The sequence below is a fragment of the Helicoverpa armigera genome, chromosome 27, assembly GCF_030705265.1.
Source record: "Helicoverpa armigera isolate CAAS_96S chromosome 27, ASM3070526v1, whole genome shotgun sequence".
NCBI classification, from domain to species: Eukaryota; Metazoa; Arthropoda; class Insecta; order Lepidoptera; family Noctuidae; genus Helicoverpa; species Helicoverpa armigera.
The window spans coordinates 7,139,491-7,154,906 of NC_087146.1; the positions used below are offsets into that span (position 1 = coordinate 7,139,491).

The following is a 15,416-nucleotide window of genomic DNA, read 5'->3' on the forward strand; positions in this document are numbered from 1 at the left end:
TAATAAAATCTGACAGGAACTGGTAAATAATTAGTGTTTTTACAGTTTGTATATAAGTAAATAACTTTTCATCGATGTTCTATTCTAAAGGTTTATTAGCATGCAGACCTAGGTTCTTCTAAAGGGCTGAAAAGTTAGCCAGCGGTTGCAACCGCGTCTCTTGGGACTACTCCGCACAGCCGGGTAAAAATAACCTATAGCGTAGCCTTCCTCGATAAATGAGCTATGGAACAATGAAACTATTTTGTCTAAAATCAGTCCAGTAGTCCCAAAGATTAGCAAGTTCCTATAAGCAAACTCTTCATCTTCGAAATATTTCTTTTTTACCATTATACATTAACTAGCTTCCGCCCGCGGCTTCGCCCGCATATAGTTCGGTTATATCGGGTTTCCAAGTGTTTCCAACTCTATCTCTGTACCAAATTTTATTAAAATTAGTTCAGTGGTTTAGACGTGAAAGCGTAACAGACAGACAGACAGAGTTACTTTCGCATTTATGATATTAGTAGGGATATTATTTAAAACCCTATTTTAGCCAACACCAAGAAAGGTAATAAACTAGCCTGAGCTAACAATAGTGCCACTAATAGGTACGGTCAAGTACAGCAGAATTGACCCAGTTTGAACACAATTGTGCAGGATGGTACTCGTTTAGAGATCGTGGATATACTGTATTAGTGTGGTTTAGTGTAATGCTGAGTACTTTTGTAAAAAAGGCTGACTAATATAAAACTGTTTGAGTCGTTCAGATTTGTAATTAGGTAAATAAAAAACGCCTTCAGAAAACACAGATTGGGAATAAATAAAACTCTAGAGCCTAGAGATTTTGATAACGTCAAGTAAATTTCTGTCTGCCGTGCTTTCACTCAAAACTACTCAACTATTCGGTACATAGATGATAAAGCCTAAGAAAAGACAGCATTTTATTTGGATGCTGGAGGTAGATCTTACTGGACGCGGCTTGAACCGAGAGGAACAGCTAGTAATAGAATCAAGAGATCTCACACAGAAATCTATGCTACAATTTTGAAAAAAGAAAAGTTGAGAGCCTCCTCCTTTTAAAGATTTCAGGTAAAAGGAGTACTCTGAAACCCGAAAAATAAGACACAAAGACATTAAAACTAAATAACACAGACATCAAAACTAATTCTCAAATAACAGCACAGCAATAAATAAAATAACTTATTTGACCCAATTTGTGCGCAAGCGTTCAATCGCACAGTTTACTTAGATGTCGAGATACAACTGTCTAACTGTACTGTTGAACGCACCGTATAAGGTTAAGTTAAACTCGGGTTAAGGTGAACCGCTGTTATGATTTCTGCTAGAAGCCCATTTGATTGAAGACTATCTTATTTAATAGTTATCATCAATCTTAGAAACCTATCGAGTTTCCCATTCATTCAGAAGTTAAATCCCTTTTATGTGACATTATCTTCCACCATTAGTTTCACCCATCATCCTCCATTTTCCCAACTATGATGGGGTCGGCTTCCAGTAGTTTCAACCGTGGACTCTATTTCGCGCAATGGCATAAACTAGCCTACATTTCCTCAATAAATGGGCTCGCTGACACTTAAACAATTTCTCAAATCAGACCAGTAGTTCTTGGAATCACAGCTTTATCATTATTTTCCGAGCCTTTTCCCAACTATGTTGGGGTCGGCTACCAGCTTTATAACATCAGTTAAGACGATGGCGCTTCGACCACAAGACATATTGGTCTGAATTGAATTATTAAATCAATAAACACTAAAAATCAATAAAATAACTTATTTGACCCAATTTGTGCGCAAGCGTTCAATCGCACAGTTTACTTAGATGTCAAGATACAACTGTCTAACTGTACTGTTGAACGCACCGTATAAGGTTAACGTAAACTTGGGTTAAGGTGAACTGCTGTTATGATTTCTGTTATAGAAATTGTGTATGGTTTATTTATAAAACTTAGGTCATATGTGGTCTCATAAGATATAAAAAGTAAACTGATTTATTGACTGTCTTTATGTTGGTACTATCGGGTGTTATTAAAAAACTTTCAACATGAATAATTTGCTTATTTATTTGTGCAAATGATATGAAAAACGGTCCAGTATTTTTTGAGTATTTTGAATTTATCGGAAACAAGGATGAGGCGAAATACTTTGTTACCAGTGTATGACGCCGCGTGGGAACTACTTAGTGCACATGGATAAAGAGCCTTTCTAGATAAATGGTTATCAAACACCGAAAAGTTATCGAAATCGGACCAATATTTCCAATAATCAAGTTGATGAAAATATTTTAACCGACTTCCCAAAAGGAGGAAGATCTCAATGTAGATGTTTGTTTATTTTCTCAAATAATTTAAATAAGTAATTCTGTAACTTCAAACACAAAATACACAATTCAAACATTAAAATTACAATCGTCCATTGAATAAGACGTGACCCAAAGAAAGCAATATGGCGGACAAGACAATGCGTACAAACCGCTTGAACGAACTACAGCTGATACTTGACTCTTTTATTTTTAAAGAGAATACAAACTAAATGAACATGTGTGGTTTAACATACTTTGAAAGTTAATCAAGTAATTGGAAGATTTCTTTTTTGATTATGGAGTTTTATGTCGGTTTTATCCGTGGGATCCACTTTTGGAACTGTAGCTGTATATAGCTGTATGTAGCTTTGACTGTGAACAGTATTTTGAAACAAGGTTTTCCCCAAGGAGTTATGTTATTTGCCTACTAATTTTACTATGAATGTCATCATATTCGGTTCAACCTTAAAAACCTCTTCCTTATGTATAAGATTCTGTAAGGGTATTTCATTGCAAAAAAACATATTTTCTCTAATGCACAGCAGATTATTTTTAATTTTGATTGCAAAATGCTATAGGCTGGTTAGAAGCTCATGTCATGCATGAATAGTATTTGGGCATCTGAAGCACCATAGACAGTAGATGCACAGTTACACCATCCCCACACTTTTGTACCCTAAAGCGTAACAATAAATGCGTAATTGAGTGTCAAACTGACGTCTAACAAAAATTATTAGCGTTGTGCAACCGACTCGTAACCTTAAGTTAACAGGTCAGTCATGGTTAACTTGCTACTTTCTATATTGTGACCATCTGGTGTATTTTATTATTAGTAGTTATATATTACTAGCTTCATCTAGCGGTTTCACCCGCGTCCCTAAGGAAGCACCGTCTGCGTAGCCTTTTCTTAACTATGTTGGGGTCGGCTTCCAGTCTAAATGGATGCAGCTGAGCACCAGTCTGCCACATTGTGAGGCTGCCTATCTGAACTCCTCAACCCAGTTACCCGGGAAACCCGATACTCCTTGGTAAGACCGGTTGTCGAAGAAAGTACAGGATAAAAGTGGCATTTATGTATTGTTCTGATATTGTGCAATAATATTACTGCCAAGTTTCATCAAAATTCATTCGGTAGTTTGGAAGAGGAACAAACATCCATATAGAAAAACTTTCACGATTACAATATTAGTAGGATGCTTATATTATAATGCCCAAATTGCAGTACAAAACAATCGTTTGGAAATCCAAAAGGATGGAACGATCAAATGAATCAATCAACCGGATAGGTCCATCTTTTGTATTAGACATCCTGCAATATAATGGAACTATTGTTTAATGTATCAATCATAAATATTGTTTAAAATAAGGAAATATGGACTTAAAGGCGAAATTCCCCACAAGCAATTGTGACGCACATAAATGTATCTTTTGGTCTACTCGCTCGAGCAGTAACAATTTATGTGCGAATATTTCTAAAATGTCCGCGAAATTGCAACCCTTGTGTGCGAACAATTTTGTGGAATCCCGCCATAATAAATAATGACGGTCAAAACCTGTGAGATTGTTTGAAAGAGTTGCCACGGCCCTATAATGAGCTCAAGAAGGAACATGGTGGGTTTTAGTCAGTAATGACACTCCCTCATGCAGCACCCACAGCGGGAGGGTCATATGAAGATTGCACATTAAAACAATATTAGCGACAACCGTTTACTATTGGATAGCTAGTAGACAATCCGTTTGATACCTGGTTAGACAATTCAATATTTAAAAACGGTGGTTGTAACAAAACTGACGTTTATGTCGTCTGTGAACTTTGCCCACTTTGTCGGTGAGCTAGGCGCCACGCGACCCGCTCTGTCTCGCTGTTATGCTTTACTTGCTACTTTCTATATTGTAGTAAACAGCTGTATGCTCGCAAGTCTACTCTTATAAAAGGAATAAGTAAGGTTCAAAATAACTTTTGTTTCTTTAAAACTATGAAAATGTTAGCTACTTTTATTCAGGTGCAGTGGTTGACTACAGTGACTACCCAGCCACTGGCGGATGCTTGTATAAGTCTTCTCTAGTTAATAGCTACCAATCTAAGAAAACTAACGAGTTTACCATTCATTCGGAAGTTGAACCCTCCTTTTAAATCCACTTTCCAAAGAGAAGAAATTCTCAATTCAGACGTTTTTATCAGACCCTAGCTTCCACCAGCCGTTTTACCAGCACCCTGTGGACACTATTTCCGCACTTGGGTAAGTAGCCTAACATAGCTAAGCTTTCATCAATAAATGTACTATCTACCAATGAAAGAACTCCTTAATTCAGACCAGTAGTTCCTAAGATCCAGCTTCATAACATCAGTAAAGAAGATGGCGCATTGACCGCAAGACATACTGCTCTGAATTGAATTATTAAATCAATGAATAGTTTCTGTAGGCGCGTCCGATGCCTGATGACATAGGGGACCACGTTAGTCACACTTGGAAGACACGTCACGCAAATTCCAAAGGGAATTCTAATTAACACGTAGTTGGGAATTTTGTATAATAATAAAATTGTTTACATTATGCCTATGTATGAGTGTGTGTCAGTAAAGTTAGCTATTTGATGCGTAATAATTAGTGATGACACTTTAGGAAATTCGGTAAATAATTAAACTATTTGTGAGTAACAAATTCTAATTAAAGAAGATGTCTTTATTAATGAACTTCTAAACAATTTTATATTCAAGTCAAAAGTTTAGGCATATCAAATGTTAACGAGTTGCGCCACAAAAGTAAGAACAGATCAGTGGCTGTGCCTTTATATTTTGAGGAGTAGTGAATAATAAGAGTAATTTGTAATTAATTTTGGACCGCCAAAAGTGGCGAACCTAGAAGGAGACCTTTGTCCAACAGTGGACTTCTCTCGGCTGAAACGACAACGTCAGGAGCAATTTGAAAAGCATTCCCTTAACTTTTAACTACCGTTTTCTGGGTCAATGTCACAAAACGGCAATACCAAATCAAACCTAGCGCTGATGGGAACAGAATACTCAGTAGGCCTATAGATGTCACCGTAAGATTACAAACATCGTTAGATTACAATCTATCTCGAGAGATTGTAAACTGTCGAATTATTGTGAACCGTAACATCTGATTGCAATTTAACGCATTATTTTTCGCTATATTATAATCTATCGATGAGAAATTGTCAAATTGTCAACTGTCGAAAGCTGTCCCTGATTGGTCAGTCTTTCGTAAGATCGACCAATCACGACCAGCCGTTGTATAGACCAGAGAACAAAGTAACCGTTTTTATATTTTTCATTTTCATTTGAATTGCAGGATAAAATGTTTATTATTTTAAAGTTTTTTATAATTGTCCAATTTAAATTGTTTGAGGACAATATTAAGTACCCTTTTATTTAAGAGGCTTTTTTTAAATATTTGTTTGTGTTTGAAGACAAACTACCTAATTGTTTTGTTTTTTTTTTATAAAAGTTTCTTATAATTTTCCAACTTCAATTTGTGTTTGAAGAATAAATATTTCGTAACAATTTGTTCCCTCCATATGTCAGGAATATTAATTACATAGTCGTACCAGTGGCGAGGCGTCCTTATAAGCCGATTCCCATCGGCTTCCCTTTAGAATTTCAAGAAAGAAGCATAGGTATAAGTTATAATATAGGTATAGGTATAATTAATATAATCATTTAAACCACACAATTTAAATATGTAGGCAACAAAACGCCTACCACCGTAAAAAAATTGTCTATAAATTACTTGAAACATTTTGCTCCTACTAAACAAGCCGCGGCTTCCTCCTCCATACAAAACTACGCTTGCGTGACGTCATCCACGCCGCGCCGCGCGATGTTCGCAAAATAAGGGCGAGCGGTAACCCGGCTCACGGAGCGGCTTCCACCAATCAAAACTCGCGAGTGAACGAGAAAGAACGCGTCAAGAGTAGAGTAGCTATATCTGTCTACGCGCGAGTGACAGCGCTTAGAACTCTCAAATATGTAAACAAACAAATCAGACAAATTCACTCTCATTGTTCTTATTTTGTTTTAGATAATACCATTAACAATTTGTTCTTTGTATTACTTAATTGAATTTATTAGTGTGTGTATCATTTGGAAATAACATACCTAGTTCGTGTGTGTACAATATTTTATGTTAAAGTGTTTTAGTTACATTATGTCAACATAGATAGCGTTGTGCATTTTTATGCAAATCCTGAATCGCGGTGTTAAGATTCTCCGCGATTTAATGACCCTAGTTGGGAATTCATAATTTTCGTATTCACCGAGTATATAAATTTGATTAAGTAGTTGAAGTATCAATACTCCTACTAATCCCGCGATCGCACTGTGACCTGGAACTCAGTACAAGTACAGTGCGTGCGTGTAGTGATAATAGAGAGACCTACGTTGAAATGAGTTATTTTGATACCTAGACAGTTTGCATCAGGTTTCTTTATTAGTGTACATACTTTTAAAACTTAACTAGGATAGCATTAATCGCATTAGACTGTTTTCCACAGATTACTATTTACTTTAGACGTGTTATAAAACTCGGGCACGCCGCTCGGGTGAATTACCTACCAATATTACGTCAATATTAAAATTACTAACGTCCTGACGGATTTATGAAACATATACCTACGATAAATATCAATGGCTAACAGGCCGTTGTAAATTAAATACTTAAAATGTATTGTTTCTAGTGCCAACTTTTCTCAGATTCTAGTAGTTAATATACCTAACTCAAGATAATAAAGTTTTATAGATATTAATAATCTGCCGAATTCCTCGAGAAAACATGTTCAAACTATCAGTCTCTCAGTCAGTGCTAAAAGGTGGACTGAGAAATTACCTCCATTACCTCTCCCCATCCCTGAGTACTCCCCATTTTTTTTGCTGCGGCTTCCTATTTCATTAAACCACCCTTCGCCACTGAGTCGTACTTAATAATAAATACTAGAAGAATTTTTAAAGAGCATTTATTTTATTTAACTGACACCTCTATTTCATTCCTAACTCTACGGGAACTCCATGGGAACAGAACGGCTGGTCATGATTGGTCGATCTTAAAAAGACTGACCAATCAGGGAGAGCTTTCGGACAGTTGACAATTTGACAATTTCTCATCGATAGATTATAATATAGCGAAAAATAATGCGTTAAATTGTAATCAGATGTTACGGTTCACAATAATTCGACAGTTTACAATCTCTCGAGATAGATTGTAATCTAACGATGTTTGTAATCTTACGGTGACATAGATACCGAAGTACCATAATTTCGTCACGGCTATGAGCGTGAGCACAATGACTCTTGACGCTTCAACGCACACAATGTTGACATATGTCCAGTTCCTATAAATAGTCTAGCAGTTCCTGAGATTAGCGTGTTTGAGCTAACAGACTCTTTGGGCCTTACACAAAACTTTAAACCCTGTTTTACACTTGTCTAATAAAATTTTGGCTGCAAAATGAACCATATGTCAACGTCATAATTTGACATTTTTTAGACAAGGCATAAACTGACGTTTAAAAGTTTTTGTGGTAAGACGGTTTAGGCTTTACAAATTTCAGACAGGATTTCCTTGTGAAGGTATTTTATATTTGTAAGGCTTTCCAATTTTGGAAAACGTAAAAGGATTTGCCTGGCCTAAGGCAGTTAAGCCAAGCCACTCTTATATATTTTCTCTAACATGCATGTTTTATCAAGTGCATTTATCGTTCTGCGAAATCTCAATTTAAATATGGACTATAGTTTTCTTAACTACGGGAAAAGACTAGCCTAGATGATAATAAGTTTTCTTAACCATTCTATCCTTTGGACATTTAACATCAACTGTAGCAGTTATAGCGCATATTACCTAATATTTACTAGTTATAGTTCTGGAAAGCTAACCAAAATTGTAACATTTTGTTAATATCTAAGAATAGACGATATCGCTCCCTTAGATAAAGATTAATGGGCATCACTCCTCGCGATTGCAACTGTCCATTGTCATTTATTTGGGGTAGGGGAGTGAGAATTTTGGATATAGAAATGATATATTGGATTGGAAAGAATAAGTTTCTATGGTATATGTAATAATAATATAATAATCGCGTCCGAGGCCGATTTCGGCCACGGATGCTGTTCTCATATAAGGAGATCAGCCAGCTGCGCAGGATATAATTACAGTGCACAAGCATTTGCGCGGACACAGGTGCACTCTCTATTCCTCCACTCTTATAGCCAGTAACAACGGCAACCCGACACCACCGGAGAGAGTTCACAAGCAGGACCGACATTTACGTGCTCTCCGATATACGGGTCCCGGCTTTATTTTATTCGAGTACGGATAGTAGTTTCCACGTTACTTTGGTGAAACAAAGGGAAAGATTAATAGTTGGTGAGTCTCTATCAGTCTGCATAAAGTTTCCTACACTTCGCAAACAAAAATTGAGGACAAAAATGACTCTTGAACGGATTCTTATCAAGAGCACCACACCATGGGAAGGTGCCCCATAACATGTTATCATACACATAAAACTTATCATTCGACCTTGTTAGCTAAGTCCACAGATGTAAGTAAACAATATTTATTTACGAAAGTCACATAGACACGATATTTCATGAATGTTACATTTTCTGCTCTATTAAGTTTGTTGAATTTCTTGTTTATGCGTGTGATATTGAAATATTGCTTTTGTTTTGTGTTGGATTGCTGTTTCGTTGTGAGAAAATCACCTGGTAAGTATTTTCGTGTATGAAATACAGTTTCCTTAGCCGTCTGGATCTGCGGGATTGTTCGAGCGAGTTACCGCGGCCTTGGTATACTAATGGCTCCTGAAGGAACATGGTGGGTTTTAGTCTGTAAGAGTCTGAAACTCCCTCCCGAGAGAGTTCGTCTGATGATTTCTCACTCCAAAAGAACCCTAGGTATAAGTATTTAAGGAACTTTTCCATAAGGGACAAGCTTGTTGTGTTCAACCACGAATAGGTGATACTTTTCCATAAAGTATGTAATAGGGAGAAACCACGAATTGAGTCTATCTGTCTAATCAGCGAGAATTTCTTAACACAGCCACTAATGAATTGAAATGGCTGAACGAATTCTAACGACTTTTTATTTTTATTTACTACAACTAACTATTACGACAGACTCTTAAATAGCAGGCTGTATCAAATGTCAGGCTTTACTAATTTTTAAATACGTTGCTGAATTTTAGAACATTTCTAACGAACGTCTGTGTTGAAGCCTGTCTAACGTAGTTTTAGACTTCGTCGTGTTAGGCAACGAAAAGAAACGAGATGTGTGAATCTATGAATACTCCCTCAAATTACATAATGGCGCTGTAATTTGAGGGAGTATTCATAGATTCATTCTGAAATGCAGTCTATTGATTTTTAGTCCTTCTTGGCAAGTATACGAGGCCCAAGTTCACCGACTACATAAACGTCAGTAAAACACTGTTTACTTTCATGTTCAATTTACAAAGCTGTTTAATTAAAAAATACGTTTACGTTTTCGGTGAATTTGGGTCTTGAAATTGCAACATTTTTGAGCTAACAGCGCTAATCTAAACTTGGTGGGACTATAAAAACTTTCGCGCCCCATTAAAACTGTTACGTCAAAGTCATAACTGTCAAAATGGCGGCTAATTACCGCCATTTGTACCGACACAACGTGCTTGTGTCTATGGTTTGTTAAGGTACGTTTTGGAAGCGAGCTGCAGACTGCATCCACCTGCATGACATGAGGGACAACTGCGAACTAGAAGCGCTCGTGGCTAATTGTGGATTTGCAAAATAACAGATAGATGAGGGTATTGAAACCCGCAGTAAGTCAAAGCTGTGCAGATCGATCGAAGGCACAATACATTTTTGGGTCATTTTACATCTTTACATCTTTTGCAGTCGTAACGAGTAGAGTTTTACGAATGGATATCGGGTTGCCCGTGTAACTAACTGGGTTCAGTGCAGATAGGCAGTCGCTCCATCTGCCACACAGGTACTTGGTTGCATCAGTTTAAACTGGTAGCAAACCCCAACGTAGTTGAAAAAGACTTATCAGATGATGATAAACTGAGGGCGATTGCCTGTGCTGCCGCATTTCATACAGTCTGCAGTTACCTGCAGTCGGCAGTTAGCTTCTAAAACGTACCTTAAAGCTACACTTTCACGCTACATTTGTTTGCAATGTTGCGATAAACGTTTCGTTATCTGGTTACCTAATACCTAGGTATTATTCATTGATACCTTATTATATTATATTGTGAGTTCAGTCGACTGCGTTAACGAGCTATTGATAGGAAATATGATATTTATTTCGTTTGTGTTTCAACAGGGAATTTAGTTGTGCAGATGAAGAAAATTGACACTAACAAAGGATTTTTGGCTTCTAACTAGGTACCCAAAACGACTGATAAAGATATTCAAATGGCAGCCAGGACTCAAATTAACGTACCTTCTGAGAAGAGAGTCTGACAAATACCTGGGATAATAGCGCATAAACATAGGTACATACATACAGGTCAAACAGATAAACTCTTTTTAGTCCGTTAAAAAGAAAGAACATTATGTATAGGAAAGTCACATTGTATAGGTATATAGCTTATTTCAAAGACATCTCTTCTAGCAACCCAGCAATAGGAATTAGGAATTCTCTTGATCATTATTACATAATTGCATTTATAGTAATTATCTGAACAAAACAATTGATTTCGTCAAAAACAGTGTACTAAGTGTAGTGCTAAGTAATACAGAGCAATATTTAGCATAGAATCGATAGATAACCATTTTGGCACTGCAATGATAAATAAGCAATCACGATGTTTGACGCAATCGCGATTTCAAATGATATTAACTAAGGTCTATCTTAGTATATTAATATTAAGATATTTTAAATAGGTAGATAGGTAGGTAAAATATGTAATCGTCATGACTTAGACAAAATTTCAAAATCAAAAGGTAGGGTGTTTTGACTAAGAAAGCAAAAAACTTTCTTTTTTACTTTCTTCCACTTCCATGCCCGTACATAACTTTATCTAGAACTAAGACACATTTGAACCGTATTAAAAAATATCTCTTAGACAAATTTTTTATAACAGGTATTTTTATACATAAAATTTTTCGCGAACATAGACAAAGCCGCGAGTAAGACATAGTCTTATTGAACTGTAATTAAAATACCCGCACTTTCTTATCAAGGAAAGCATTTGAATATTACAACACAACATTGCATGGTACAAAGTCATGAATGGTTACATATTTGCATGTACAATGATACCTTGTTCATGTCCAATTTTGTACTGTGACGTAACAGCATGTAAAAACGAAAGTGAGCGTGCTATGTGAATACGAATTTGGAGCGCATACTCAACTGGTTCCGTGGTGTAGTGGTTATCACATCTGCTTTACACGCAGAAGGCCGCCAGTTCGATCCTGGCCGGAATCAATTTTTTGGGTTTGTTTTCTTAATTTTGTAACAATTATGAGTTTTCTTTTGTTATGTACAATAAAGTTTATGTACATAAAAGTATGCAGATAACTTTTGTTGTAGTATTTTTTCCTTGATAATGAAAGTAATCCAATCAAAATGTGATTTTTATCAGCAAATGGTTTACTTAATACTGCAAATAAGATAAACTGATAAAACCCATTTATATTTTGATCGAAAATATATGTTCATGTGGTTATCATTCTGAAGCACATCATACAGGCTAAGCTACATCATACACTACCGTGAAACTAGGGTGACTTTTACGAAACTAGGGTATTTAAAATAAGATAAAAAAATATTTTGTTTTTATTTCCTCTTTTGTAATTCACAATCTACTAGCTAGGGACTCATTACCAGTGTACATCTCTGGCTAAGAATATGTGTAAAAGGATATATTACACCTTTAACAACTAATTTACCATTAATAATAAACTCTATGACCTAACTATGATGCTATGGTGACTTAACACAATGACTAATTGATTTTAATAAGGAAAATGAATGAAAATACTGCAATGAAACTACAATTAAGGTAAACGTGAAGTGAATCACACGGTTTATGGTGAAAACCAAATTGCCAAATGTTTTTATGAATTAGGTAAGATACTATTAGTACTGTAAAACACTGGTACTTGTAAAGCACTGGTACTCAGCTACATCCGCTTAGACTGGAAGCCGACATCAACATAGTTTGGGAAAAAGGCTCGGAGGATGATGACTATTAGTACTGTAAAAGGTTTACTGCCTGTTTTCACCCATGTTCCACCCTGTCTCATAGATGAAAAGTATATAAGATAATAAGCTCTGTTATTTCTAACTTACAAAACCTATTCAGTTGTTTGCAGGTCAAGAAGTAACAAACATACGTTAACTTTTTCCTTTACAAATCATGATGAATGAGGCTATTGTTTTGTAAATAGGTAATTTTAAAACCACACCCATAACACACTAAAAACAATACTTTTGGAAAGTTGGTTGACAAGTGGACAAAGTAGGAATTTGTTCATCATTGTGATAATTAAATATTACTTTTTAACTTTTGACCAACAGTAGGACAAAACATTGTTTTATGAACTGGATTAAAGAGAAGGTATAATCATCGGCAAGGATATTGAGGCCTGACCTTCACCTGCGCAGAAGTGATCTATTGGTTTATTGCCATAAGTGTACGGTGCGCAAAGCAATCCCCACTCTTCTGCCAAGAGCTCATTATACGTGCTGATAACTATAACAGTCGGAGATGATTATTTAAATAACTACCCGTTCTGGATTATGACATTCTAATAAAAAAAATCTTCAAACTAGATCAATAGTCTAAGAATTTTCTATCAAGGTCCAATACCTACAGTTCAGGCAAGAAATATTTTATTTTAAAACAGAATGAAATTAGCATAATTTAGCTCACAAAACACCTACTTATTTACATTGATGGAACTTGTATGTTAATAAAATTTTGGCAAAAACTCATTTCATTGACTAGTTATGTCAAAACCTGCCTATTCAAATATTTCTGAATTTGAATATCATGAATAATTTTGATCTGTTAAAATACAAAATTAGGATGCTCTATTGAACGCCATCTGCCTTGCTTTATCACAACTATGTTGGGGTCGGCTTCAGATCTAACCAGATGCAGCTGAGTACCAGTGCTTTACAAGGAGCAACTGCCTCTCTGACCTACTCAACCCAGTTATCCAGGCAAACCATGCTCCTAGGTGAGGCTGGTTGTCAATCTTACTAGCTCCCTGTAGTGACTGCCAGAGATGTTCAAATGACTGATAGGACCTACAGTTTATTGTGCCATCCTAAACATGGAAAAACTCATTATGACCAGATGGTTATCAGTCCACAGAACAACCGTGACAGGTGTTGCTTAACCTCGGTTAACCCGGTTTTGAATGGGCCAAAGTTACAAGGTATTTTACCAACATTTTTAAAATTTATAGTATATATGCTTTCATACTATGGTGGACTCTGAAAAATATTAACTTTGTCACATAAATAATGTGCATACATAATTGTACATTATTATAAATGAAGATGTCATATTTATGTAAGTAATTTGACCTAAGGAAATTGTACAAAACGCCAAGTGTTATAAAAGTACAGGTGCATCAAAACAGGTTGTTAAAACCTTAATAAATGTTTTAGTACACACATTTGTTTGTTTCTTGTCTATGTTTGGTAAAAATACCATTTGTGGAATGCCAGCCAGTTACTACAACATGTAAGTACATACTTTTGAACAAAATATGTTAACTTGCTTTGGACTACTTTAGAGTCACCAGGACTTGGATACTGACTTTCTGTGCTCATTTTCAGGGGAACCATTGGTCCTTGGTAGAAAGTTTCCTGATGATTGGTCATTCTATGTGATAGAACTCAAAACTGACCAGTATGTGTAAGAATTTTTATTTTTAGGCTCTGAACTTTGTGCTGTTTTAATCTGCAAAAATACGTTTCACGACATTCAAAACTATCTTTATCTATACAGCAGTACAGTGCACATAATTTCAGTCCTTATCTTTAAAGATAAAGTATTAGGCAAGTGATATCAAAAGATAAAGTTAATGGCAGTCAGTGTAAACAATTCGCGGGAAATTTTATCTCATCACTGAACTAATTGGCAAAGGTATTAGGTCCATTCTTCCAAGAGTTTTCATTTGAATACAATCGATGCAATAATGTGACACAAGGTCATGTATTGCCTAAGACGACTCTAATTAGTTAAAAGGTCGATGCAAGTACAGATGCGGTATTATAAACAGCTCACAATGATATCAGCAGCAATTTATATAATTTAATGAGTCACGCGTCCGGCTGAAATGATGTGCCCGGCACACGACAATAGTTACGAAAAAGTTAAGTCGGTTGATGAAATTTAGAACATTGGAAATTGCATTCTATAGCAGTGTTAAATAGACATTCCTATCGCAATTCTCATAAAAATACAATCAAAACCGTTAACCGGTTTGCAATAGTCTTTAAAAGGAATTCAAGTGAAAATTACCTTGTCCAAACATTTCAATTCCTCAGTCGGATAAACTGTTTTCACACCTTGCGCAAGTTTTATTCATGATGAATGTTTTAACACAAAACACAACAAATATATATACGCACTGGTATTTCACAGAGAAACACGGGTTTTCACGATTCACAAACAAAGTTCAAAACTCGGTATTGTAAGAAAACACTCAAGAGCACGATTTTCGTAGCATCCCCGTACGCGCATGCCAAAAATGACAAATGGCGGCGGTTATGGGTAGCCAACATCACGACAAATTTCTATCAGAAAAAACTGGTAAAATGTTGCTAGCATCAGAAAAGTGACGAATTTAAAATGTTGAATCTTAAATCATTAAGGGTCTACACACCAAAGCCGCTGACCCGGGCACAGCCCGGCGGCACGACTGCCGCGGCATGTGGTGTTCTAGTAATTGTCAAATACTCTATGAAAGCCGGCGGCATGATTGTACAAAATACGGCCGGCGGGTTGGGCCGTTGGCTGTGCCGCCGGCATCAGCGGCTTTGGTGTGTAGACACCTTTACGGATTCACGTGGCTCATTTTACACTATCGTTGCATTTAAATCGCATTTAATGAGGGTTTTCTAAAATGGCGTCCACGAGGTGGCAGCACCGAG

At 36.3% G+C, this 15,416-nt stretch overlaps 1 non-coding gene and 1 pseudogene across 1 annotated transcript; one reads left to right on the forward strand and one right to left on the reverse strand.

Moving 5' to 3' along the window:
• The window catches only part of LOC135118934 (LIM and SH3 domain protein Lasp-like), a 37,193-nt pseudogene extending 22,178 nt beyond the window's left edge, over positions 1-15,015 (reverse strand).
• Positions 11,657-11,729, forward strand: Trnav-uac (transfer RNA valine (anticodon UAC)). Its single transcript has one exon. It is a non-coding gene; the product is annotated as a tRNA-Val (tRNA).
• Positions 15,016-15,416: the final 401 nt, after the last annotated feature.